Here is a 26,058-nt window from a genome sequence, read left to right as displayed (position 1 = left end):
TTACTATTTTTGTAAATAGTAATTTACAAAATTACTATTTCTTTATAACTTGAAGATGTACTTTAAAAACTATATTTTCTGTGAAAGGACAAAGCAATGGTGGGCTACCCATCAGGGCAGATGACCCTTCGTTGGGAAAGAGAAGGGAAGAAGCACTGAGACTTGAATGTTCATTTTGAGCACATTTTGTTGCAGTGCATTGCTCCTCAGGTGTCTACCATTTCCCTGCCCAGAATGGAATATTCCTTTATTACTATTCATATACCTACACTGGCACCAAATCAGAACCGCTTGCAACTGTTGGGTGAGAGAGATTGTAAATCTCATTAAATATTTACACTCTTGCTAAATCTCTGTCAAAAGAAGTTATTTATTAAAAATAATGAACTTATACTCACTTTGGTGCCTTTTCCTTCCCCTCTTTTTAATTTGCCTTTTTGTTACTGTACAACACTGTGTACTGAGTAAAATGGGATTAGGTCTACAAGGACACCACCATTAAGGAGATTTGGGTCAGGTTACATCAGTTTTTCCAAAACTGAAGTTATTCAAATGTTGTTCATGATTTTTGGGAGCCTAATTATATATCATTTCTATTACTTCATTTTTTTTTCCCCTAAAACTGATGTAGTTTTAAAAGCATTGCTTGGTCCTAAGAAATAGCTAAGAAATTATAGGTTTTATGTTCTGGTTTCCTAACACATATAAAAAGAAACCCATCACAACTAAAATTAAATTTTAAAATATGAAACTATAAAACACATGGAAGAAAACATAGGCACAATACTCCACGACATAGGCTTCAGTGATGTTTTTGTGTATTCATAGTAAGAGAATTTTTCTCTCTTACTATTACAATAGTAAGAGAAACAAAAGAGAATATAAACAATTGACACTGTATCAAACTAAAAAGGTTTTGGTAGCAAAAGATAACTATCATTAAAACAAAAAACACCCTAACAAATGGAAGAAAATATTTGCATATCATACATCTCAGGTGACTAAACCTGAGGGTGACCCAAGTCCTATGCTGTCAAAACATTAGCAAGGATATAAAACAATGGTACTTCAATAACAATAAATATTTTTTTTAATTCTGTATAACACTAATGATACACACACTAAACTTTGGGAAGCACTGAATTGGGTGGCTTCACTATTGATGGCCAAATCAGAAATCAAGATCACATTCCTCATATGTGATGGGGAATGAAGGAGGGATTTGCAAAGCCCAGCTTGGTAGAATACTTGTAGGTGTGCTGAGGTGTTTAAGACCTCCATCCCCCTCTGGCTTCACTCTTACCTCCTTCGTTTGAATCCTATATGCATGAACACTGGAATGACTCCTCATTTGTATTCTTTTTTTTTTTTTTAAAGATTTATTTATTTTTATACAAGAGCTGGGGTACAGGCCAGAGGTGTGGGAGGGTGAGAAGATTCACCAGAGACAGAGCGGGGAGCAGAACAGGCAGACAGACTGAAAACACTGCTGAGGGGAGCAGCGGGCAAGGCAGGAGAGGTCTGCCACAACATGTGAGTATCTCCCTGGCTGGCTGGGAATTGAACCTACGCTGCAGAGGCTGCAGACAGTCCACAGCACAGCACTCAACCCGCTGCACCAGTGAGAGGCCCTCTTTTGTGTTCTTGACTCCATTCTTAATTACTATATCTGCTTCATTGCTGATTGTGCTCTGTATGTTGCCATCCTCAGACTGAGGACTTGATGCCAAATATATATACTCCTTTGGTTTCCTTATAACCCCTTTGACTGTGAACTTTTCCCCAATTTCTATTGTTGTTGAACTAGTTATCACAAATTAGTACAACACAGAAATGACCAGAGGAATGGTCAACAGAAAATTAGATCTGAAACGACCCTGCAAAAAATCTAATCTGAAAGAACTTTGTGTGACTAGGAATGGACCTATTATCAAATAAAAACTAAAATCTGGAGAGAAGAGAATTTATAGAAAGTGAAATTAAAACAATATGTCTATCTGTCTATATCACTCATAAACATTTTATATGTCAACTGTGAAATATGTGGACCACCCTCGCTGGTCCTCTCATTAGTTTCTGAGCCAAATGGTGCTCAGTGCTGCAGGAGCAATGATTTCCAAGTATTCTTAAATGTGATTTCAACATTCTTCACTTGGATTTCCAGAGACAATGGGCACTTTTAGGACTGGAGAGATGGAAGTTCAAAAACACTGAGGAAATTTACTAATCTAAAACTCAGTCTTCTGCTAGAGAGATTTCCTTAGTACTCTATTTGCTAATCTTTGTTTCCTCATTTTGTGTGTAAAATTTTTGCACCAAATAAAAAAGGTCTGAGACTTTTCATTTAACAATATAGTCTCTGAAAGAGATGTTCATTTGTTTTTTAAGGGACAATAGTGTAAATAGCATTGCCAAGTAACATTACTGCTATTTATTAAATTCACAAGAATACTTTTGATAAAAATAACAACTGAATGTTATACTTCCAGTAAATTCTGACCAAATTCTGGGGCCATAAGTTTCCTCTCTCTATGTTATCACTACACCTGTAGTCCTATTTAGGTTGATGCAACTTTGCAAGTCACTTTTTGGACAAAGAAGGGTCACAGAGTCTGCTGATGAATTAAAATAGAGGAGCATGCAGAGACTAACACTTTCAGATTCTTACTCCTTTCAAATCTCTGAATTTTAACTAAGTTTTGAAAATGGGAAATCCCTGAGTCATACTAACCAACATGAGCAAATATCAAACCAAAGTGGTACATCAGAAAAAGGGCCTATTGCCAAGATTGCAAGTAGAAAACCTGTCAGAGACTTTGAGGCCAGGGCAGGATAATAGACATGTGTGTAGACAGCTCTTACTATTGGGACTGCATATGCTGTGCCTACATATGGACTCCCTTCCTCTGTCCGAACCACACAGCTGCATGTGTTTGGTATTTGCAAGTGCTTTGATGATGTTTTAAAAGTCTTGCTTTTGGTTTTGCTGGAAGCATGAAAGTAGTCCCTTCTCATCAGTCCGTGAATTTCTTTACACTTAAAACAGGCTAAACAGCATGGTTAAGGAGGCCAGAAATGGAAAGCTCTTGCCAAGTGTTTCTAATGATTGTTTGAAAAATGTTAACAATACTGAAAATGTTTATTAAATAGCAGAATGCAAAGTAGAACTGCAGATTAAGAATATCAGAATAACAGAGGCTTGAGGTTGACTGATAAGACCCACCCAAAAGTGAACAAAGAGAGTAGGACTTCCAGGGAAAGCCAGGGCATTTCTCTCTGCATTGCTGTTTCACCTCTATGATATTTCTCCAAATTCCCCACACATCTATTCTGTGTCTTCACACAAATTGTAAGGCAAGGATGAGATGCTTTAAGATTAAAAATGGTTTATCTTTTTTTTTTGTCAGTTGTGGTATTTCATTTTTTAATATTTAATATATTTTATTTTATATAATTATTACATCATTTTTAATTTTGTACAATGTATGCATTTTCATTTTGGTAATATTACCCATACAATTCCACCCTGCTTATTTTGACCCTAATCTCTCCTCCCTGCCCCATAGTGTGTGTCTGGCTTATAGTTAAGGACACAGAAACATTAATTCAAAAGGGCACCTGCACCCCTATGTTTATAGCAGCACTATTCACAATAGCTAAGCTATGGAAACAACCCAAATGCCCAAAAATAGATGACTGGATCAAGAAGATGTGGTACATATACACCATGGAATATTACTCAGCATTCAAAAAAGATAAACACATGCAATTTGCAGCAACATGGATGGCGCTGGAAGGGATCATGCTCAGCGAAATAAGCCAGAAAGAAAAAGAAAAATACCGATTGGTCTCACTCATAGCAGGAATTTAGAAAACTTAAATAAGGGACCAGGAAAAAGACTAATTATAATGAAGAAAAAATGGTTTATCTTTAATTCAGTTCACAGCTGAGCTTAAACAAATGAACTAAGAAATAATAGCAACATTCCTGAATCCTAGAACTCTCTTTGGCCCATTTGATTTCTTCACTTGACTAATAGCATAAACACTGATAATTTGATAATTTCTTTAAGGAAAGAAAAAGATTTTTTTATGATATTTTATTTTTGCTAATCAGCTATTCATAAGCAGCCCCACCTATCAGATATTTATAGTTGCCTACAGAGAGAGTCTGCCCCAATGGTAGCCATCCACTGGATCCTTAGACTTCTAGGTGGGAATTCATGTTGAAGCGGCCCACAGGCTAAACCCTCTGTGGTTTCAGTAAGGTGGTTCAGTGAAAAGAGCAGTTCTGGTTTGCCAGTAGCTAATTTTGTGACTTTAATTGAATTATTTATCCTCTCTGGCCCTCCCTCATTTTTTAAAAAAGATTTATTTATGTATACAAGAACTGGGGTGCGGGGGATGAGAGGGTTCACCAGAGACAGAGTGGGGAACAGAACAGGCAGACTGACTGAAATACAGTGCTGAGGGGAGCAGCAGGTGAAACAGGAGAGGTCTGCTGTGCCATGTCGGTAAATCCCTGCCTGGCTGGGGATCGAACTTGTGCTGCTGTGACTGCAGACAGCTTCATAGTACTGTGCTGAACCCCTTGTGCCACCAGGGAGGCCCTCTTTTTTTTTTTAAGAGAGTTCATTTTATTTTTTTCCTCCCATTTTTTCACTTTGTCAGTCATGTATGTAATTATATCATTTTAGGGGTATATTTTCACACCAGCCTATGTACACATTCTTCACTCACCCTTCTCCAAAACTCCTCTGGCAACCATTATATTTTCCACAGAGTTTAAGAATGACTTTGGCTGTATTTTGCCAGCTTGTTTTCTTTGGTCATTTATATTCCACAAATTAGTGAAATCATCCAGAATCTGTCTTTCACTTTCAACTTATTTCACTTAGCAGAGTCACTTCAGGATCCATCCCATTTTGCCCCAAAAGGCCTCATTTTATCCTTTTTAATAGATGAGTTATATTTCATTAAGTAGATAGTCAACAGTTTCTTCAAGGAGTCATCCATCATCATCATCCTTCATCAGGCCCTTTGGTTGGTTCCACAGCTTGGCTATTGTGAATAATGTTGCTATAAACATAGGATGCATAAATCTTTTCATATTGGGGTTTTCATATTCTTTGGGTAAATACCTAGCAGTGGTATTGCTTGATCATACGGCATTTCCATTTTTATTTTATTATCTCCATGCTGTTTCTATAGAGTAATGCAACCAAAAGTGAATGGGAATTCCTTTTTCTCAACATTCTTGCCAACATTTGTTGTTTTCATTCTTTTTGATACAGTCTGGCCTTCATTTTCAATGAAATAAAAATGTGGAATCAGATCTGGGCTTTTCTTAGGTGCCAATTCAGAGTCATTGGTGGTGGTACACTAGAGACTGTTGACAATGGTTATAAGGCTGTATTAAGGCCTCATGGGAATGAGTCTTCTCATTGACTGATTCAGATTCACCTGATAGATGAGCTATATCTTTCCAAGACAGGTAATGCAGGAGTGCAGCGTGCCTTCTATGTGTTAACCCTAGAAATGTACTCTAAATCACATTTCAGCTGTATTTAATGGAGACATAACATATTTCCTTGAAGAGGAAGCAAGATTATTTAAAAAGTCAAATGTTCTCTTGTGCCAGACAGGTTTTTAGAGACTCAGTTCTTTCCAACTCATTGACCCTGACTTTCATAATTTCCTCTGACTATTAATAACCATTTGAAGCAGCTGACCAGATGATACACTGCGTTTGGAGAATGAATGAAATCTCCCAGAAATTCCTTCCTCACTTATTAAGCAGAATTTGGAAGGTTTACTTTGTTTAACCAGTCAATCAATGTATGTCAGTACTAAGTAATTAAAGTTACGTATAAACAGAGACTGCATAACATCCACCTAATAGGATCAACTCCTGAGAGCTCCTTAAATCAGTCAGAAATCATGAAATTAATCAAACCTAATAGAGGGGAGGGGAGGAGAAAAATGGTGATTGTGCACAGTGGACTGTGGTGTAGGACCTTTGATGCCTTGGTGGTGGGTGTGGTGTGGTAGCATATATTTGACAGGTGTGATCCTATTATCTCTAAATTGTATACAGTGTTGTAAACCAATGTTATGTGGAAAATAAAGGAGTTAATTAAATGAATTAAAAATAGCTAAAAAGTTATTCAAGCCATACAATCCTTTTTTTTTTTTTTGAGATTTATTTATTTATTTATACAAGCATTGGGCACAGTCAGAAGCGTAGGAGGATGAGAGAATTCACCAGAGCCAGAGCGGGGAGCAGAGCAGGCAGACTGACAGAAGTACACTGCTGAGGGGAGCAGCGGGCGGCAGGAGAGGTCCGCGCACCATGTGGGACCCTCACCCGGTGGCCGGGGATCAAGCCGGCGCTGCAGAGGCTGCGGGCAGCTTCACAACCCAGCGCTCAACTGCTGCGCCACCGGGAAGTCCCCTCAAGCCATACAATCTTAAGAAGAAAGTTTGCCATCTAATTGTGATGTTGTGACTTCTATACTTTGGAATTTATAAGTACACTGGAACTGTTTCAGATATACAAGTGTGTCTTTTGTTGGTTTGTTTAGTGAATATTTTCCTAGTTCCTAAAAACCTCAGAAATGTGAAGGGGATTTAGTTCATTGTTTATTTATCCAGAAGAGTCATTCAGTTGAATTAAACCTGAGGTTTTGGAATCCCCATTCACCACTATCTGGCAGTGTCCTCTATCTTTGACGAAGAATCAGATTTGGGAGATTCTGGTCCTACTTTTTTTTTTTTTAATGGATTTATTCCTAAATTTTGGGAAATTGTTGAAACAATATGTTTATTTCCCTCCCCACAACTGAATATTTCCTTTTGCCCTTTAACTGTTTATCAAATATATTCAAACCAAAGGAGAAGTCCTAGGCAGTCAATCAATGTCCTCTGGTGAAAGTCACTCATTTAATAATCACTGTTTTTCTGAACTTGACTGTTACTTACCCTGTGCCTTCATGTAAAATAGCCCTGCATGCTCACTTGAGCACAGTTATGCCATTTACATGCCATTTGTAGTACCCCAAAACTGCAGAGGCTCAGAAGAAATTATTTGCCTATGAATACTAGTAAAATTTTTATCTTAACCCACAAATGTTTAGGAGAACTTCTACAATAAAGGCTGCTACCAGGGTGTAAGTGTATTTTGGCAGACATCCTAAATAGGCTTTATGCCCTTCCAACTTCTATTGTCTCTTCTCTTCTATTTACTTGTTCTCTTAAAGGCGAAAAGAAACAGGAATAATGTGTCATAACTTCATTGTTCTTAAAAATCTATTAACTTCCAAAGGATAGAAACATATGTATTCAGAGAATATGATTTTATTTCAGCTGATCCTCTTCTGGACTATAATTTTAGTGGTTTTTCTGATGACAGTTTTTCTATCTAATATCCATCCTTCCTCTTTACCAGCTAATCTCCCCATTCTTTATTCCATATGAGCAATGGTACATGAATAATGGGTTTAACAATGGTATCTCTGAAGAAAAAAAAAGTGTCCTGACTTATGTATTTACCAATTTTGTAATATAAATATTCCTCCGTGGCCATTTCAAGTAACCAAGATAACATGACCGAATACTGAATTGGAAAGAGATGCATAGGAGCACCCCATCACAAAGTATTGCCATCATCCCCAAAACAATAGGTGCATGAACTTACACAGATCATAGTAAAATAATTAGGAAGTAGTGGGTTTTAAGTCTGTATTACCCTCATTTTAAGCATACTTTGTTAGTGTTCACACCTATGTTTGTGTTAATTACAGTCACATTTAACAACTGGTTCCCACAATTCTTGAAAATCTAGTACTGGTTCTTGTGAGCTGTTATGGACTAGCTCCAACACACCATTGCATGAGCTACTTAGGGAATAAAGTTTATTGATTTAATGGGAATGCTTGAGAGACTACTCATGGAAATATGAAGGTCTAAAAATTCCTGCCCTTTGCAAAGTAAATTAAAGAGAAGGGATGTGTCCATTTGACATGCTTTTTGGTGCCAGTACAAAGCCCTGGCATTTGTACACTTAATACATAGATCATTTCAATAGCAAAGTGTGGGGAGACCAAGCTTGCCAGATAGGCCACTCCTAAATCATCAAAAGGGCTTTTAAAATTTTTGAGACAAATATAAACACAACTGAACATGAAACCAGAAAAACTTGCAGAGATACTGCTTTACAAAGTTTAATCTAGACAATATAAACACATAGAGATAGTATTAAATCTGTCTGGGAAGGGAATACTTAGATATCATTGTTCATTGTTTGGGAAATGAAAGAAGTAAAGAGAAAGGCCAAAAGGAAACAGAACCTTAGAGTTTGATGTATGTCGTTAGATTAAGAAAATATTATTTGTATTTACTTTGGCTGTAAGTGAATGGACGTGAGACCACCACACGTCAATCTTCGAAGCTTAACTGCTTGGTGAAACTAGCTCTAGGTGCAATGAGGGAATGTGAATTCCACAATATCTACCAAAAGTGTGAGAAGAAAGCCAAAATATTCTTCTATTCTACAAATCTCTCTTCTTCCCCAGAAATTGCCTCCATGCAACATACTGCCTCATTCACCACATCCTGTTACTTCTATCTTATCTACAATTCCCAGGCATATACCTAAAAGTCACTATCCATTTCTTGACTAGTCCCCCTGTCTATCTCCTCCCAACTTCTGCTGTTCTGGAAGTTACAACTTGAGTATCTGTTCCACTAAGACTTCCTTGACCCCTAAGTGCTAGCCGGAAGCCACATTGAGTTGAAATGACTTGCCTTTTGATATATCCTCCCCAGTAGGTATAACTGGTTGAGAATGGATATGTACTTATTCTTATATTCTACTGGCCCAAAGCAAATCCTGATTTTGGAATAGATGCTCAATAAATGCTTTTTCTGAATCAATCAATAAATGATTCAGTGACCCCAGAGAAAACAGAACCCAAAGGAATCTGGGAGACTTCCCATTGCTTAATACACATAGTAACAGCTATACTCAGGATGATGATACTGCCTTTTCTGTCCCACTTCTAAATAACAGAGCAGAACAAAGTTAATTAAGAAGTTTCCTTCAATGAACATGCCTCCTGTTGCCCTTCTTCATGCAGTTCCATCAGTGATGTTAATATTCTTTTCCCTCTTTCTGCTAATTGCATTCTGGGGCTTCTTGCTTACTGTACCAAGTACAATAGATGGTCTTTAATTACCTGGGGTGATGGGGAGGAGAATACCAGTGGATTCTAATGGTAGGGACGGACCACCTTTGAACACTTGTGCTACTTCTCTTCCCTCTTTACCTCTACCTGAATAACTAAATAAATGTTCTTTTGTATTGCATTTCAGCACCCTGGCAACCACTGCTATCTACATATTCATGGAGACAAAATTAAATGGAGTAAGGAGAAATTACAGGTTAGACAGGTGTCTGGTGATAGCCTAAATTATTTTCTTTGCAGAAAGCAAAAGGTTGACGTAGGCCTTTTACACGCCTCCAAAGACATGAAATTCAGGTTCTAAATTAGAGGTAGAGTTACATTATGTAGCTTGATATTTTTTTCTCAGCTGTGTGGGAGATGTCTGCAAGTAAAATGGCTTCAGCACCTAGACTTGGGCTATTTAAGTTGGAAGATCTGTTGTATGCATGAATTTTAATAGACAGATATGCCTTGCATTTTGACTTTTCAGAGATTAATTTCCTTCAGTTGATAAGATTAGACATGTGTTTTATTCACTGCCCTCAAAGTCATTAGGCACAACTAATGACAATTTTTTGACAGTGAGAAGAACTTTTACTTCCTTTTTCACCACAGCATGTGGAATGTCCCATTGATGGGGGTGAAATGATCAGCCCTTACCTGCATTTTTTCTGTTTGATCTTATTACCTCTACCAAATATAAAAACCTTGAGCTCCTTCATTATTCCTTCAATGACTTCCAGAACAATGTGCACAAACCTTCAGCACTGTGTTTACATACTATCTTCTCAGCCATTTGATATGACCGTTTGGGTTGCTGAATGTTTGTTAATGGTCTCTTCTTTCTTTGTTGAATTAAATCACAACTTTACTAACTGGCAATAATTGAAAAACTTGAGGTTACAAAAGATATTTATGTTCAAGTTTTTTTAAGGATCAAAAATAGTAATTTTGTCTCCTAATTTGCTTAATGTAGAACTTTGTCTCAGTCAATCCTTTAAGATGCCACCAAAAAGTTGAGATGAGTTTATACATATTGTCACCTATTATATCCTATGAAGTCTCAGGAATATTTGGTTCAAAATATTTTATCTGCATGAAGTCATTAAGAGAACCTAAAGTAGTTATTTTCAAATGTCTTAAAAATATTGTTTCTCAAAATGTGGACCATTTTTCCTGCATCTAACCAGGAGACCTTGATTAAAATGCAGGTCCCTAGAGCTCACAATAGATAGTCTGATTGGGGATAAGGAGGCACAGGGGGTTTAGGGGTATAGATTCTAACCAATGGGGTGATTCATGAATCTATATATTTAGCAGGCTCCCAGATGAAATTGATAAATATATATTTTTTTAATATTTTTATTTATTTATGCATGTAAGAACTGGGGTGTAGGCCAGAGGTGTGGGGGATAAGAAGATTCACCAGAGACAGTAGGGAGCAAAACATACAGATCCACTGAAATACACTGCTGAGGGGAGGAGCAGGTAAGACAAGAGAGGTCTGCTGTGCCATGTGTGTTAGCTCCCAGGCTGGGGATTGAAGTCATGCCACATTGGCTGGCAATAACTTAATAGTGCTGAGACTATAACCCCTGTACCACCAGGGAGCCCTGAATTTTATATATTTTTATAGACTGATGACATCAATTTAGAACATCAAAAATTAAAATGCAAGAAATACCTTGCATTCTTCTTTAAATACAATGGAAGTGGGGTGGGGCCTGCGCTATCGCTGTGAATTGATAAAGTATATCATTGATAAAGTATATCATTGGTATATCATTGAGCAGCTATATCCATGGGTCTGCATAACAAAATATGAGCAATGGTGGGTAGGTGTCTGGTGTAAACTCTAAATATTGGTAGCTTTATGAATCAATAGTTGAAAGGCCTACAACAGAGTATTGTTTACATGCATGAAGTGGTCTATTATAGAACAGTCAGGCTCAGTTTTATAAGTGAGGCTTAATAAGTTTCCTAGATCTCCCCAAAAAGTACGTTTCCCCTCTGATGATGATACCTGTATATTAGGTAAGATAAAGACAAAGATTTCTGAGGCCCATTCATTCTTTCACTCATTCATTTGACAGGCAATTATTGAACACTTACTATGCCTCATGCACTATAATAGATTCTGGGAACACAGATACGAGCAAATTTGATGTGGTCCCTGCCCCTCATGGAGCTTATAGGAAGGAAAATGTTAAATAAGTAATGCTAGACTAATCAGAATAAGAACGTAGTTGTAATATGTAGCAAATGTTATGAAGAAAAACTACATGGTGCCAAGAGAGTATGAAAAGAGGATTAATACAAACCAGTAAACATTTAAATTTAAGGTACAACTGATAACTCAGTGAAACAACCTAAGTGCTTCTCCTACTCTCATCAATAAATATCATCAAAATAATAGCTGCCATTATTGAGCTTCCACTAACTATCTTGGGAGTATTGTGGATTTTTACTATTTTTTTTCACTTATTATTTCATTCTTCAATGACTCTATGAGGTATTTCTTATTCACACAGAGGGAAGCAGAGATTCCAATAGCCACTAAATGCCTCAACTGGGATTCAAGTTGTGAACTCTCTGATCCCAATGGCAATTTTCTGTTCACTTCAAGACACTGCACAGATACCATAGATTCGCTGAATGTTCAAGTCGGATGACATATCAGATGTTATTTAATGCAGTACTTGACTCCCATTTTATAGATGCAAATACAGGAGGTAAACTCCTATGAAAACTTGTATCAGAACTTGCTGAGAGCATCACAGAATCTAAAACCCAGATCTTGACTCCCAGTCCAAAGCACTTCTTCATCTGCCGTATTGCCTCTAGAGACCACAATTATATGTGCCCTGCTGGAACCAACCATTTGATTGACTATGTTAGTGTTTAAAAACAGAATAATTTCTTTCCCATTAAAAAACACACAACTGCACCATACTGTTCTTAATATATCATTATTCTTGTAGTCCCAACTAAGCACTGAGACCCTCTGTTATGGTCACTAGTAGTGATATACTGCTTTTTAGGTGCAAATAATATGCTGTTATAATTTCAATAATAAAATAATAAATATAAAAATAAATATAAAATATAAATTTTTTTTCCTACACCTTACCCTTTAGTACAGTAATGCCAGGGGCATGGCAAGATGCTTGCACCCACAGACCTGCAGCATAGACATGGTGCATCTTCCTAGAACAGTGGCAAGTCTCTTGTCAGTGGAAAGTATCTTTTTAACCATTTTCTTTAAATGGCTAAAGGATGATATGTTATAGAATACAATCAAAATTAGGATGGATTTTTTTAGAAATATATGATTTAAAAGAAATCATGTGAAAAAAAGAAATTGTGTGAATGCAAGCCAAATGCTTCAGACTAACATCCTCAACACCATACCATTCCTCCTTCCGCCCCACCACAACTTGCCCTCACACCCACTCACCCACATGCAGTCACTCTTCTTTGCCATGAGGGGTAATTTGTTAAGAAAATGTGCTTTAAATTCATTTGAATCTCAGTTATTTCTCTATTTCTCAGGGAAAACCTCATGCAATGAAATCAGTAAGTCTGGAATTTGAATCTTGAAGCCACAGCTCCTGAGCTACATGACTTTTATACTCTGAACCTCACACTCTTTAGTGGTGTATTAGAAATGTACGTGTCAGGCCTGTGGTGCAGGTGGTTGAGCGCCATGCTGTGAAGCTGTCCGCAGCCTCTGCAGTGTGGGTTCGATCCCAGCTGGCCGGTGAGGGTACCACATGGTTCGCCAGACATCTTCTGTCTTGCCTGCTGCTCCCCTCAGCAGTGTATTTCGTCATCTGCCTGTTCTGTTCCATACTCAGTCTCTGGTGAATCCTCTCACCCTCCCGCACATCTGGCCTGTACCCCGTTCTTGTATAAATAAATAAATAAATCTTAAAAAAAACCCACAAAAAACAATTCTTTAAAAAAAAGAAATGTTAAGTGTCTACCATAAGAACATAGAAGACACTCAAGAAATGACAGTTTATTGTTGGTGGGAGTGCAAACTGGTCCAACCACTATGGAGAGCTGTGTGGAGATTTCTGGACCTACTAAACATAGAGCTTCCATATGATCCAGCAATTCCACTCCTAGGTATTTACCCAAAGGACACAGAAACATCAATTCCAAAGAACACCTGCACCCCTATGTTTAGAGCAGCACTATTCACAATAGCTAAGCTTTGGAAACAGCCAAAATGCCCAAAAATAGATGACTGGATCAAGAAGATGTGGTACATATATACCATGGAATATTACTCAGCATTCAAAAAAGATAAACACATGCAATTTGCAGCAACATGGATGGCGCTGGAAGGGATCATGCTCAGCGAAATAAGCCAAAAAGAAAAAGAAAAATACCGGATGGTCTCACTCATAGCAGGAATCTAGAAAACTTAAATAAGGGACCAGGAAAATGAATAACTATAAGAAAGTGAAAATCAGAATCAACAAAAAACTATGAACCAGAGACACTTTTTGGGGGGTGGGGGGTGGGAGGGGAGGGATTGGGGTCAGAATGGGGGGTTTGCAATTGTATGGGGGAATATAAAAATAAAATTTATTATTTAAAAAAAAAAAAGAAATGACAGTTTATTGTGATCACATGTTTGTCAGGCAGGCAGACACTTGGGGATTGGAGTGTGGCCAGGAAGATGATAAAGCTACTGGTTCAGAAAGGGTTTCTACCATGTCTTGGCTTCTGGAACATTGAAACAAGATCTAAGAGCAAAGTACAGGTACACACAGACACACATATTCACATTCCTGCCCACATACTTGTATTTGTAGGAGGAATGAAGGAGCAAATAGTCACTGGGAAAGATTGCACCCTGGGAGAGAGGCCTGAGAAGCTTGGAGCATCTGATGTGTGAGGAAAATGAATCAAACTGTCACCAGAAGACCAAGAGTCACTCTTTTAGCTTGTTGCTTTCTCTCCAACACAAGTCTACAAGAAGTTAAGAAAACTTTTGGGATATGATATTTTTTTCTCCCACCAACATTTTATTTTAAATCTAGTCTTTATTTTCTTCACAGCTGTTGTGAGACTGATATTATTTATGACGTCAGTATTAGAAAATGCATTGTGCCAAACGAGAGACTTGGATTATACCTTAAATGTGAATCTTTTGATCTTTCAGTTATATTCCCACTTCCTGTTTCCAAAGCCAAGAACTTTTAAAATTTCACAAGAAATTATCACACAATATTAGGCTCCTAGGAAGAAATATTTTTATGAGTCAGTGCAAATTAACCAGAATCATATAGCTTAATATATATAGCTGGGCTATATATATTTTTATACGCAAAAAAACCCACCTTAGATTTAATTTATCTAAGCTATGAAAACTCTGCTGTCAGTTGACAAAATGTAGCTCACCAATTCCTATATTCCTTTTTCCTAAGCATTATGTTTGTAAATACCCCCCAGCACATACCAATCATCCAGGAAGGCTCAAACAGCAGTCCTGCATGCACCCCTCCCACATTCCCCGCCTACATCCTTCCCAACCTCCCACCCAGTCTGCTTCTTCCAGGGAAGAAGTAAAGAGAGGGCAATTGATCCAAAGATCACAAGAGTGTTGAGCTTGACTGCTGGCCTGGGGGAAGTAGATAGAATAAATTCCAGACCCTCCTCCAGAGAAGATAGTCAACCTACCTCTTGTTCTATCACAGCTGCCACCTACAGCTCACTACACAGGACAGTCTCACCACAATCTTTGAAAACATAAGATATTCTTATCTGTTCAAAGATATCAATATTTCTTGTGATACCAATATCACATTCTCTAGCTATAGAAAAGGCAACTTCATAGTTTCTTCCTTCAAACCAACACCTCCTTGTGATTCTTGATTAAACATAAACTGAATTTTAACATCTTCATACTTTTGAAAGGTTTTTATGCTATTTTTTTTTAATATTTATTTATTTATTTATACAAGCACTGGGTACAGTCAGAAGTGCGGGAGGGTGAGAGAATTCACCAGAGCCAGAGCGGGGAGCAGAGAAGGCAGAAGGACCGAAGTACACTGCTGAGGGGAGCAGCGGGCGGCAGGAGAGGTCTGCGCGCCATGTGGGACCCTCCTCCGGTGGCCTGGGAGCAGCCGGGGATCGAACCGGCGCTGCAGAGACTGCGGGCAGCTTCGCAACCCAGCGCTCAACCGCTGCGCCACCGGGGGCCCTTTAATGCTATTTCTATAAAGGAAAATTGCTAAGAGAAGTAGGAACCTCCCTGAACCACATTCCTCCATGACTGTGTCATACCTCCTGCTCAGATATACTTCTTAGGGCCTCTCCTTATTTCACCTTTTGAAAATGCTCCGAGATACCTGTCCCTTTGAGGAATCAAAAATAGATAAAGATGACAAAGATTTCAGAAATGCTTGTTTTTTTTTTTGTTTTTTTTTTAGTCATCTCTGAACATTGCATCACACCCAGATCTGCCATGGTGTATCCTTGCCTAGCTTGAGGGTATTGTTGGCTGGCCTGCTTTGGAAAGAAGATCCATTGGTCATCTCAATAGTATATGACTAAAGCATAGAAGAAGGAAAACGCTGACAATTTTGATCAAAGGCAGAGATAGCCTAAACCGGATGCAGGCAATTGTCAGGACTCAAAGCTTAGACCCAATGAATCATGCTTGCTTCAAAGAGATGCTTTAAGGCATAAAGGCCTTAAGAACTTGTTTTGCACTCAGTATAAGGTAAAAAGACAAGGTATTGATGGGATCCTTAAAAGTACCCTTTGAGCATTAACTTCGATAGGAATGCTGGACATTTCATTTCCACATGGTAAAACGACTACATACATTTATTTCTCCTGAATTGACTTGTTTTATAGACTCAATGATAATTAAGAAAGTTTGTTTTCATGTGTACTTTCAGATGACAACTGTCAGGGTAGAGGGTCAGCATTATGAATTAGCTGAGGTCAAGAGCCTTTGGCATGGGGAATGAATTTTTGTTGCCTATCTCCCTTTTAGCAAGAGAGGAACATTGAGAATTTGAGGGTAAGTGCAGGCTTTCCTATGATTTTCCATAGGCATGGATTGTTATCCAAATATTTCAAGGCCTTCATAAATATTTGAGTCAGGTACTATGCGAGGTGCTGAGAGAAAAGAGAAGAGACAAGTCCTTGCTCTCAAGGAGTCTATAGACCATTGTGAGAGAGACATGAATCATTTCCACAGGTAGCTGCAACCCTAGACCTCCCATGGGCTCCTACAAGTTCGGTGAATACTCTTGTTTCTCAATTGTCCTTCAAAAGAGTCATGTTTCTGGGACTCACCCCAGTGTTGCAGAATAAACATCTCTGAAGCTATAACAAGCATCCCAAATATTTCTGATGCCATAAATTCCCTTTCCACATTTTAAATGTGATAAAGCTTCTCAATGTTTCTGTAAGAAGAAACACAGGAATATAAGTGTGTTGGTTTGCGATAGTATAACCACTGGATTTGTAGTTTTCAGACACTACTTTAAATGTTGATTCCTCAGTTCAAATCCCCAGCCCATTGAAGGACTCCATGTGACCACGTGAAGTGCCAAATCCCCAGTCTGTGGTGCTTTCTTTTGATTTCTTTATCTAATTCATATTCTGTTACTCATAAACACTGTTAATACACAAACCATGAACAGGGAGAAAATATTTGCATATCAAACACATGAATTATTATAGATCAGAATAATTGAAGAATTCTTCACTTATAGAAGAATTCCTATAAGTGAATAGACAAAAAAATAACTGTAGAAAAATGGGCAGAGGATGTAAACAAGTGATCCACAGAGAAGGAAACTAAAGCACAAAAACACAATCACAAGGAACCCTTTACTGTAATCTGGGGCTAGCAAAATTTAAAAGTCAGATAACATGGGGAGATAGTATCAGGAGTTGTTACAATGTGAGTGACATGGTACTCTTCTGCATTGTTCTTGTTCTTGGGAATGTCATTTGACATACTCACTTTCAAGACACATTGATAGCATCTAAAAAATTCAAGGTCTCAGTAATTTCACTTCTGTGAAATATTCAATAGAACTCAAGGGTATGTGTGCATGTAAGAGAAATGGCACCATTGTCTGTAAGAGTTAACAAAATTGGGCCTCCTTGGTGGTGCAAGGGGTTAAGCACAGCCCTGTGAAGCTATCGGCAGCCACTGCAGCATGAGTTTGATCCCCAGCCAGGGAGCTACCCACATGGCACAGCAGACCTCTCCTGGCTCACCCACTGCTCCCCTCAGCAGTGTATTTCTTCTGTCTGTTCCTTGCTCTGTCTCTGGTGAATCCTCTCACCCCCTGTACCTCTGGCCTGTACCCCAGTTCTTGTGTCTATAAATAAATAAATCTTTAAAGAAAAAGTTACGAGAATTGAAAACAATGTAAATGCCCATTTGTAGAGGAATGGGTAAATGACATGAGCAGTTAATCTAAATCAACCATTTAGATCTCGAGAACATTATGTTGAGAACAAGGAGAACAAACACTCAGTATGAATCATTTATGTAAACAAAGAACAATATATTAGATATTTTATGATGCATGTTTATGTAATTTTTTTTAAATGAAATATGAGGAATCAAAATTCATCATCCTAGCCAGAGAAGCATAATGGGAAAGGAAAAAGATGTTTGACTCTATCTGACTACACACACACGCACAGACACACATTATGTCATTTAAGTCAGTGAAAACATAAACACAATATTAAAACCTGGAAGAGATAAAACTAAGAGATAAACCAAAATTGGTATCATAGGACTATGAGTGTATCTTCTTATATTTTTCTTTGTAGTTTTCTGCAACACTACTGTTAATGAAAATTAAAAAATGAAACAAATTACTATAGTTTTAGAACCTAAGAAGAAAGTTGGCGATACAAGAAGAGGAAGTTGCTGACCCGGATGCAGGGAGGGGCCGGGTCCACCTACTGACTGGAGAGTCCAGGCTGGCGGGGAAGAGTTGCAGGTCCTTAAAAGACTCTCGGGACTCACCCCTGGAGGGAGGCCCCAAGAATATGAACCATGTTTGTAGTCTAATTGTATTTGTTTTTAATGTTCTCAGCTACTGTTTATGCAGACAGTGAAATTAGCACTGAGAGACTCGGAGAATAAATAGCTCTTTCTTTTTTCCACGTCCCCCTTCTTACTCCTCACGCCTGCTGTGTGGCAGCCACACTTGACTGCTTTACAATTGGCCTCTCCTCTCCATTTCTATTTTATCTTCCTGGCTGGTGGGTGGCTGCTGTGGGAGTAAGAAGGAGAGAAGAAAAGGAGGAAAGAGGGAGAATGTCATTATCTCTGGAGAAAGGAAGAACATCTTTTGGCCTGTCATCCAAAAGGTCAAGTTACATGCTCTCACCCAAACATGATGTGAGAGATAGTGCAGTGGGGACTTTAACTTCTGGGCCCTGAGCAGTTTCGTAGTGACCCTTGCATTTCTTGTAGCCTTGCCTCCAGAAATGCCGTGTGCGCATACACACACACACACACACGCACACGCACACATTCAAACCCCACTCCCACCTCCCACGCCTTAATAAAACCTCCCGCTTGCTTGGGCAGCATCTGTGCCCATGAATAGAAACCAGTGTGTTCACGAGAGTAGAATGCGAGGAATACAGCCCATGAACATTTTAACACGCTTCCCCATGTATGCATTTAATTTGAGTGCCAGATGATACAAGTCAAAGAAAAGGGGGCTTATTTTTCTTTGCAATTAATATGCCATCATTGGTTTTGCTATACCATATAGGATTTTCTCTTCTTGGATAGAGGGAAGGTGTTGATTCTGTTACAGAGTAATTGGGTCTCTATCTGACATGTGTAGTTCAGATTATGAGATCAGGTTTATCAAGAAGTCAGCTTTATGGCAAATCCATTCACAGGGAGACAGGAGATAAACTTAAATCTGCCTCCTCAGTTAGGAAATGGAGTAAGGATATATGAGTTTGGGAACCTGGGTTGAAAACAAAGGAGGTACTTTTTTTTTTTTTTTTTTTTTTTTTTGGCTGAGAAATGAGTTGGGCAAAAGTATGTACTTGGCTGAAGTTCAGTGACTAGTTACAGGGACGTTTATACATGAGGAATATGAAGAGACTTTCTTCAGATAACTGGAGTTTTGAATTTCTGTCAGTGGGCCCCTCACCTCTGGAGGGTCACCTCCTCTGTGTTTGTGTCTCCCAGCTCCAGTTGTTGGAGCTCAGCTTAAGTTTAGTCAATATGCCTCTGGGCTCTGTAGTGCCTGTAAAAGCAAGTCTTAAAGAAGAGGTTTTTTTTTTTTTTTTCCCTTGTGTGCTTGAGGGTCTGAAAGCAATTTAAACATCTAGCCTCAGTGGTTTCAATTCTATCTTGCTAGGAAAGGTAGAGTATGAGACAGTGGTTTCCAAGAAGTGTGGAATTAGTATTTGCAGCATCAGAATCACCTGGAAACTTACTGGAAATGACAATTCTTGGGCTCTTCCCCTGATGTAATACTGTGTTAAGATCCTTCCATCTGTGTTTTAACAAGCCCCCAGGTAATTCTGATGTAAGTTAAAGTCTGAGACTTTTTTGAATAACGAAACAACACTGAAACAGAAATATGGAGATAAGAGTTCAGGTCTCAGCTCCTTTAATGCCAACTGAGCCACCTTCGGCAAGTAACTCATTAGGATCAAGTGTTTTTCTATAATGAAAACAGCAACTATTAACTGTATGAGTAATGTGTATGAAAGTTCTCTGAAAACTGTGAAGGATCGTATCATCTAAGTTGTTATTATTGCTGTTATCTCATCCTGGGAGTGGTTTTGTTTGCTAATCAGAAGATTCTCCTATGATTTAAATATCTCTTCTGCTTCTCTTAGAAGCTGCTTATTACTATCCCTGAAGAATTTCCAGGTTTAGCAAATGAAAATATGGGACACACACTTATATTTTAATTTCCAATAAATCATAAGTATTTTTAATATAAGTGTGTCCCAAATATTGAGTGAATATACTTATACTAAAAATTACTGATCTTAAAAAAGCCCTGTATTCAATCTGCTGTCCTGTATTGACACTGACAACCTATATCTACGGGTTCTTTCATTTTTTAAGATGAAGCACCACATTTTATTGATTTCAAAATGTTTACATATAAGTAGGAATGCCTTGAGTAACAGAAACTCTCAGTGGTTTTTGCCAAAGGGAGTCTATTTTTCTCACACTGCAGGTAGTCTTTGGGCTAAATGATTCTAGGAAAGGTTCATTGGCTCAAAGACATCAAGGAACTGGTGCTGAGATCCTGAGAGTCTCTTGGTAATTCTCTCACCACAGATTGGATGCAGCAGTTCTAAGCTTCATAGCCTCATACAACTTTCTTGTCAAACAACTTTATAGTGTCAGGAAAAGGAATATCTTCCCCAGAATCTTTCCGGAAAACTGGAAAATTACCTAATTTTTTTCCAGCCTCTATCCTGGAGGTAGTCTAGAAGAGATGGGCTAAGGAAGCATTTGTGAAATGCACTAAAATGTCTTCCTGCAAGTATGAAACCAGGCATTTCTTGAATGCCTGTCCTGGGCCAATCCTAATGTTAGAGACACATGGATCTTACAACAATGTTCCTGCCCTCCAAGGGCTTATACTTTATTCAGGGAAGCAGATAAGAGTCACATAAATTGATATTATTAGCTATGTGCTTTGTTAGTGATATATACTGGATATAACGAGAACTCCCAGGAGAGCTACTTCTCTTAGGCCAGGAGTTCAGAAAAGGCCTCCTGGAGAGAAGCTCCTTAACACATAATAGATGTTTGAAATTGTATGAGGATTAAATCCAGTTTATGTAGATACAAATCTTTATTGTAGGTTCTGGCACATAATAAGGGCACAATAGATGTTAGCTCTTATAATGATTATTACCTTAGCGGAAACCAGTGGTTGTACTGTCACATGAGTCCCATCTTTTAATGGCTGATCTAAAGTAGGGACATGTCCAGCCTCACCTGATATAGGTTTAGAAAGTTGAATATATGTGGTGAAATGAACAGAAACTAAGCAGATTACAGAACCAGGGAAATTAAAATTCATAGATCTGAAGAGCTATCTAATCTGTGTTTCTCAAAAATTTTTGGATTCTTTGCTTATTTATATATGAATGTGTTATCTTCATATGATCATTGATATCAATTAAAATTTAAAATAAATAAAAGTCTAGCTAAAAGCAATTCAAAACAATGGGGCAATATGCTGTTTTATTTTCAAATTGTAATTTATTTCCCTCTACTTACTCTGTTAATAGATTCCTTCTTTGAACATCACATGGAATGGTGTTTTTTTATTCTGTTATTCCCTGAGTCCCTGGAGAGTGCTACCTCAGGTTTTCTGGACTCTGTCATATTAACAACTTACATGTTCCCTTCCCCAACACACACATATGCACACACACACACGGCAAACAGGACTTCCATTTAACCTGAACTTTAAGAGCTAAGACTGGAAAGTCAAATTCTATCATCTATGTGCCCTTGGGCAAGTTTCTTAACTTCTCCATTCCTAAGTAAAATCGAAATAACAGTAAGACTCTGGCCTCATAGTGCTGAAAGTGAAATAATGAGGTAAACCACCTGCAGTGCTTAGCACAAGGCTGGCACAAGTATGCAATAATTGTGATTTATTATTATATATTAGAAGATTGGATGTGATTTATCTCGACAAAATATTCCACTGCTTTAAAAATAAACTAGTGTCTCTCTTCAAACATCCTTCAATTGTTGAAACCATTGAGGTCCAGCGAAGTTAAGTGACTTATTTGAGATCATTTGATCAGTGATAGATTTGGGGTCAGATGTCATGTTGCACACTGTCAATGCAGAAGTTGTATTGACACACAGGTCACAAGACTTTTACAGCTCAAAAGAATTTCACTTGAATTATTGTAAAATCGACAGCAGATAGCGTGTGTCCATATGAATATATTTCAGGCACTGATTTCTGTGCTGCAAAGGTCAGTTGTGAAGGGTGGCTAGATCCACTGTAACAGCATGTATTATCATCCACTTGGTCCATTGGCAGGATTCTCTTTCAAATCTCTTTTCAGTTGTCACTCCACACCCAGTTGCACTCTCAGCAGTTTTAGAGAACAAACTCTTCTTTAGCAGGCTAAGCCCTCATTGAGTCACAAAGTAAACTCAGAGAAATGAACTTAGAAAACTAACAGGTTCTCCCATTGCAATGAGAAAATTACTCTACTCTTTATAGTATTCCCATTTTCATGAGCTCCTAGTATAGAGACGCAGAATTTCTTTTTAATTATTTTTTTTCTCCCCACATTCCTATCTTACATTCGACAAAACCTTCAAAGCTCTCTTTCTAAAACCCAGGTCTACTTGGTTTCACTGAAAGAATCTTTTCCATTAGCAGGAACACTCTTCTCACCGGACCCAACAATTAAAATAGACTTCCATGATGGGAATAATTGTCTCAATTGACAAAAAGTCTAAGGATAGCAGTTACAGAGTTGAATCTCTGGCTCAATGTTGTCAACAGTGCTGGAGCATTTCATGGTACAAAATGACTGCCACACCTCCAGGGACATGTCCTTTCAGAGCAGTGTCCCGACTAGAAGTTTCTCTGGTATGTCTCTCCTTGTTTGTGATGGAATGACTTTCCCAGATTTCCTCAGTAGACTCTCCCTTCAGTGGCAGGTTGAGTTCTGTTGTCCATGGCTTAGCTGCAAATGCTGTATCCTTAAGAGGCTGTGGTGGAGGTGGACTCTGCCTGGTAGGAGAAGGGAGGAAGAAGTGGCTATTTGAGAGGTATATTAGTTTGCTAGGGCCACTATAACAAAAACCAGAAACTTTGTGGCTTAATCAACACAAATTAATTTTCTCATGGTAAATTCATGAACCATGTGCCAATGGTGCTGATCTCTTTTGAAACCTCTCTTTTTATCTTCAGGTGGCCATTTTCTTCTTGCGTGTTCACATGGGCTTTCTTCTGCATGTACACATCTCTAGTGTGTGTGTCCAAACCTTCTCTTCCCATAAGGACATCAGTCCGATTGCAATAGGGCCTACCCTAGCAGCCTTGTTTAACTTAATCACCTGTTTAAAGTCTTTAGCTACAATCATATTCTGAGGATGGGGGTTAGGACTTCAACATATGAATTTGGGATATGATTCAACCCATAGTAGCAGGGAACCAACTGTACTTGTCATACTGCTGGTGAGATTTTACACATGTCACCCCACTTATCCAGAATCAGTGCTTTTCTCCAGATACCCCAAATATACTCATTTTCCAAAACAAATCCAAAGTACACCTCTTCCAGGAATCCCCTTCCTCCACCTCTCATCTTCCCAGCCCACTGCAATCAAATTACCTCAGTTCACATGCTTGCATCTTGGTCATTAAAGAGTTGTCAGCCTGGGAATGAGTTGATTAGAGCTGAAGAAGTATGTCATGACATCACACAGTATGAAATGCTTATTTACACAAAACATGGGTTGTTGTGAATGTGGACTAAATTGATGGAAAGATATGCTGAGAGAGGAATGTGATCTAAAATCTTTCCTGAAATCTGTATGTTAGTTCATTAGTGTTGCTTGTTAAAGTGGGAACTTGAGAGCAACTTGGGAGTCAGTCTGAGCTCTTTTAAGGAGACTTTAAAAAAGAAACTGGAAAATGACTTTTTAGTTACGAAAGGGAAATGATTGGGTGCCATTTTATGTACTGTTGAATTCCTGATCAAGAGATTCTCAACAGAATTATAGCCTCATGCTATGTGTTTTATTCTCTCTACTTATTATCCTTATTATAATGTGTTTGTATAGAGATGGGGGAATGGCAATTTCAAGATTAAAAAAGTCAGCTCAGAGACTTTTATAGAAGCAACTATGCCTCAATTTGACTTTGAAATACACAATTAACTTCTTAGTGCTTTATAAAAAGTGTATTTTTTTTTCCAGTGGAGGCCTCTGGAGTCCCTTATTGATAAGATCCTCCTGGCCGTGGAATTGTTATTTGTCACAGCTTCTCTTGGTGACTTTTTAAAATGGACTATTGCAAGGTTGTTTTGAATCTGGAATTAAAAAGAAAACTTATTACATGGGCTACTTAAGGAATTATGCTTTCACATTTTCCCCTTTCTGTCAGTGCAAAGGTTTTTTTTTTTTTTTTCAATCTCTGACCAGCACTGGACTTCAAAGAGAAGGACATGCTTTGCACACATTGCCTCTCTACCAGCTCCTCTCTTTGCAACTTTTGGTAAAAGGAAATCAGCACACACTTTCACACATGACATGCATGCTGAATAACAGGCACCCTGGGCCACAGCTTTTCAAAGACCAGCTTCCCAGTGATGTTATAAACTATGAAGATGGTCTTTCAAATCAATAGCACTTTGTTGTCAGGTTCATAAGGAAAACACAGCATCTGAAGTGTTTGAATTTTCCACTATTAAATGCATATTTGCTATGCTTTTTAGTTATAATCAACTGAGGCCTACCAACTCTAATATATTGTGGTATGTTCTGAATGACTGGCATAAATAAAGTACAGAAGTGTCATGCCAGCAAGCACATGGCGGGTTCTCTATCAATCTGGGCAGACGGGTAAAGGAGAGTCCTGGAGCCCTCAGAGACTTTTTCAGATTTTAATAGTCTTTCTATACCAATTGCTGTGGGGCAAGCCCACAGGCTGGCAAGGCAGGGAGATCAGGGGCCGGGGAGGCTGGCCGACCCCCCAGCCCCGGGGCAAATCTTTGCTCTTTGGTCTCTCTCTGTCATTGTTCATGGTCCTGCCTCTCTGTACTCAATGTCCTCTCATAGCCATCCCCTCGCAGCCGCTCTGTGACGCTGCCTTTATAGCTTCGACCTCCAGGCTCAGGTGTGCCCACTTACACATGCCCACACCATACTCCAGGTGTTCATTATCAGGCATTCCTGCCCCAGGCCCACGCTTCTAAGCACCTCCTGCATTAGCACAATCAAGGTCGCAGGTGATAGCCACAGAGGCCAGCGGTATAAAAGCCTGACTGATTCTCTTACCTCACAAATAGAAACATGAGATGAGGCACCATTATTTCTGTTTGACCAAGTGTAAGGGGCAGGACTGGGCACGGTGCAGGTTTTCTGATCCCATGCAGACCGGGTAAAGGAGGAGTCAGAATCCTCAGCGGTTTTTTGCAGGTCTTTTGTTGGGGTTCACCAGACATATGGCAGGCAGGGGTGCTGGGGGGCCAGGAGGCTGGCAGGCCTCCCAGACCTCAGCAAGTCTTCACTCTATCTGGGCTCTCCGGCCTTCTCTGCTTCTCTCTCGGCCTCTGCTACTTCTTTCTCGGCTTCTCTTTCGGCTTCTGCTGCTGCTGGCATCCCCGTGACGCCGCCCTTAAAAGCACAGTCTTCGCACAGGTGTACCCACTTCAGGTGCCCGCCATCAGGCATGCATTCAGGATCACAGGGTTCCCTCATCTATCCTGATGGTGGGAGGGCAGAAAAGCCTGATTTTTTACCTTACCCTACACAAAGGAAGAATCATAGGTGAGTTGAAAGGGAAGGAAGCCTTGAAAATAATAGAGTAGAATTTTGCCAGGTTGAAGGATAGAGACAAGAGCATGGAGGAGTGAAAATGTAGGTTCTATTGAGGGAATGAACAGTAGTGGCAAAGAAGTTGGGGCTTTAGGACAAGAGTGGGTAGACAGAATTTTAGAGAGGAAATAGATTCAGAAGTCAGATATTTAAGGATGCAAGGTACTGAGAAATCAGAAAATGTATATCTATGGTGAGACTTTATGTAAATGGAAAGACAAATATTTGTAATTAGAGAACAAGAAAAATATT

The 26,058-nt window shown here is 38.8% G+C and overlaps 1 protein-coding gene and 1 long non-coding RNA gene across 12 annotated transcripts in view; one reads left to right on the top strand and one right to left on the bottom strand.

The window, feature by feature from the left end:
• Window positions 1-26,058, top strand: part of RASGEF1B (RasGEF domain family member 1B) — a 559,061-nt gene that overhangs the window by 344,736 nt on the left and 188,267 nt on the right. The window lies entirely within an intron of this gene.
• Window positions 1-26,058, bottom strand: part of LOC119260653 (uncharacterized) — a 63,636-nt gene that overhangs the window by 8,353 nt on the left and 29,225 nt on the right. The window contains exon 3 of one of the 2 annotated variants that reach the window (XR_005128775.2): window positions 21,896-22,996. The exons of the other annotated variant lie outside the window; for it this stretch is intronic. This is a non-coding gene — a long non-coding RNA (uncharacterized LOC119260653). Of the gene's footprint in view, window positions 1-21,895; window positions 22,997-26,058 lie in introns of those variants that run through there. 2 annotated transcript variants of the gene reach the window in all.

This window comes from Talpa occidentalis, unplaced genomic scaffold (genome assembly GCF_014898055.3).
Source record: "Talpa occidentalis isolate TD23 unplaced genomic scaffold, MPIMG_talOcc4v2.1 talOcc4.6, whole genome shotgun sequence".
Taxonomy (NCBI): domain Eukaryota; kingdom Metazoa; phylum Chordata; class Mammalia; order Eulipotyphla; family Talpidae; genus Talpa; species Talpa occidentalis.
Note: the sequence above shows the minus strand (reverse complement) of the source record. Positions and strands in the feature narration are given on the sequence as shown.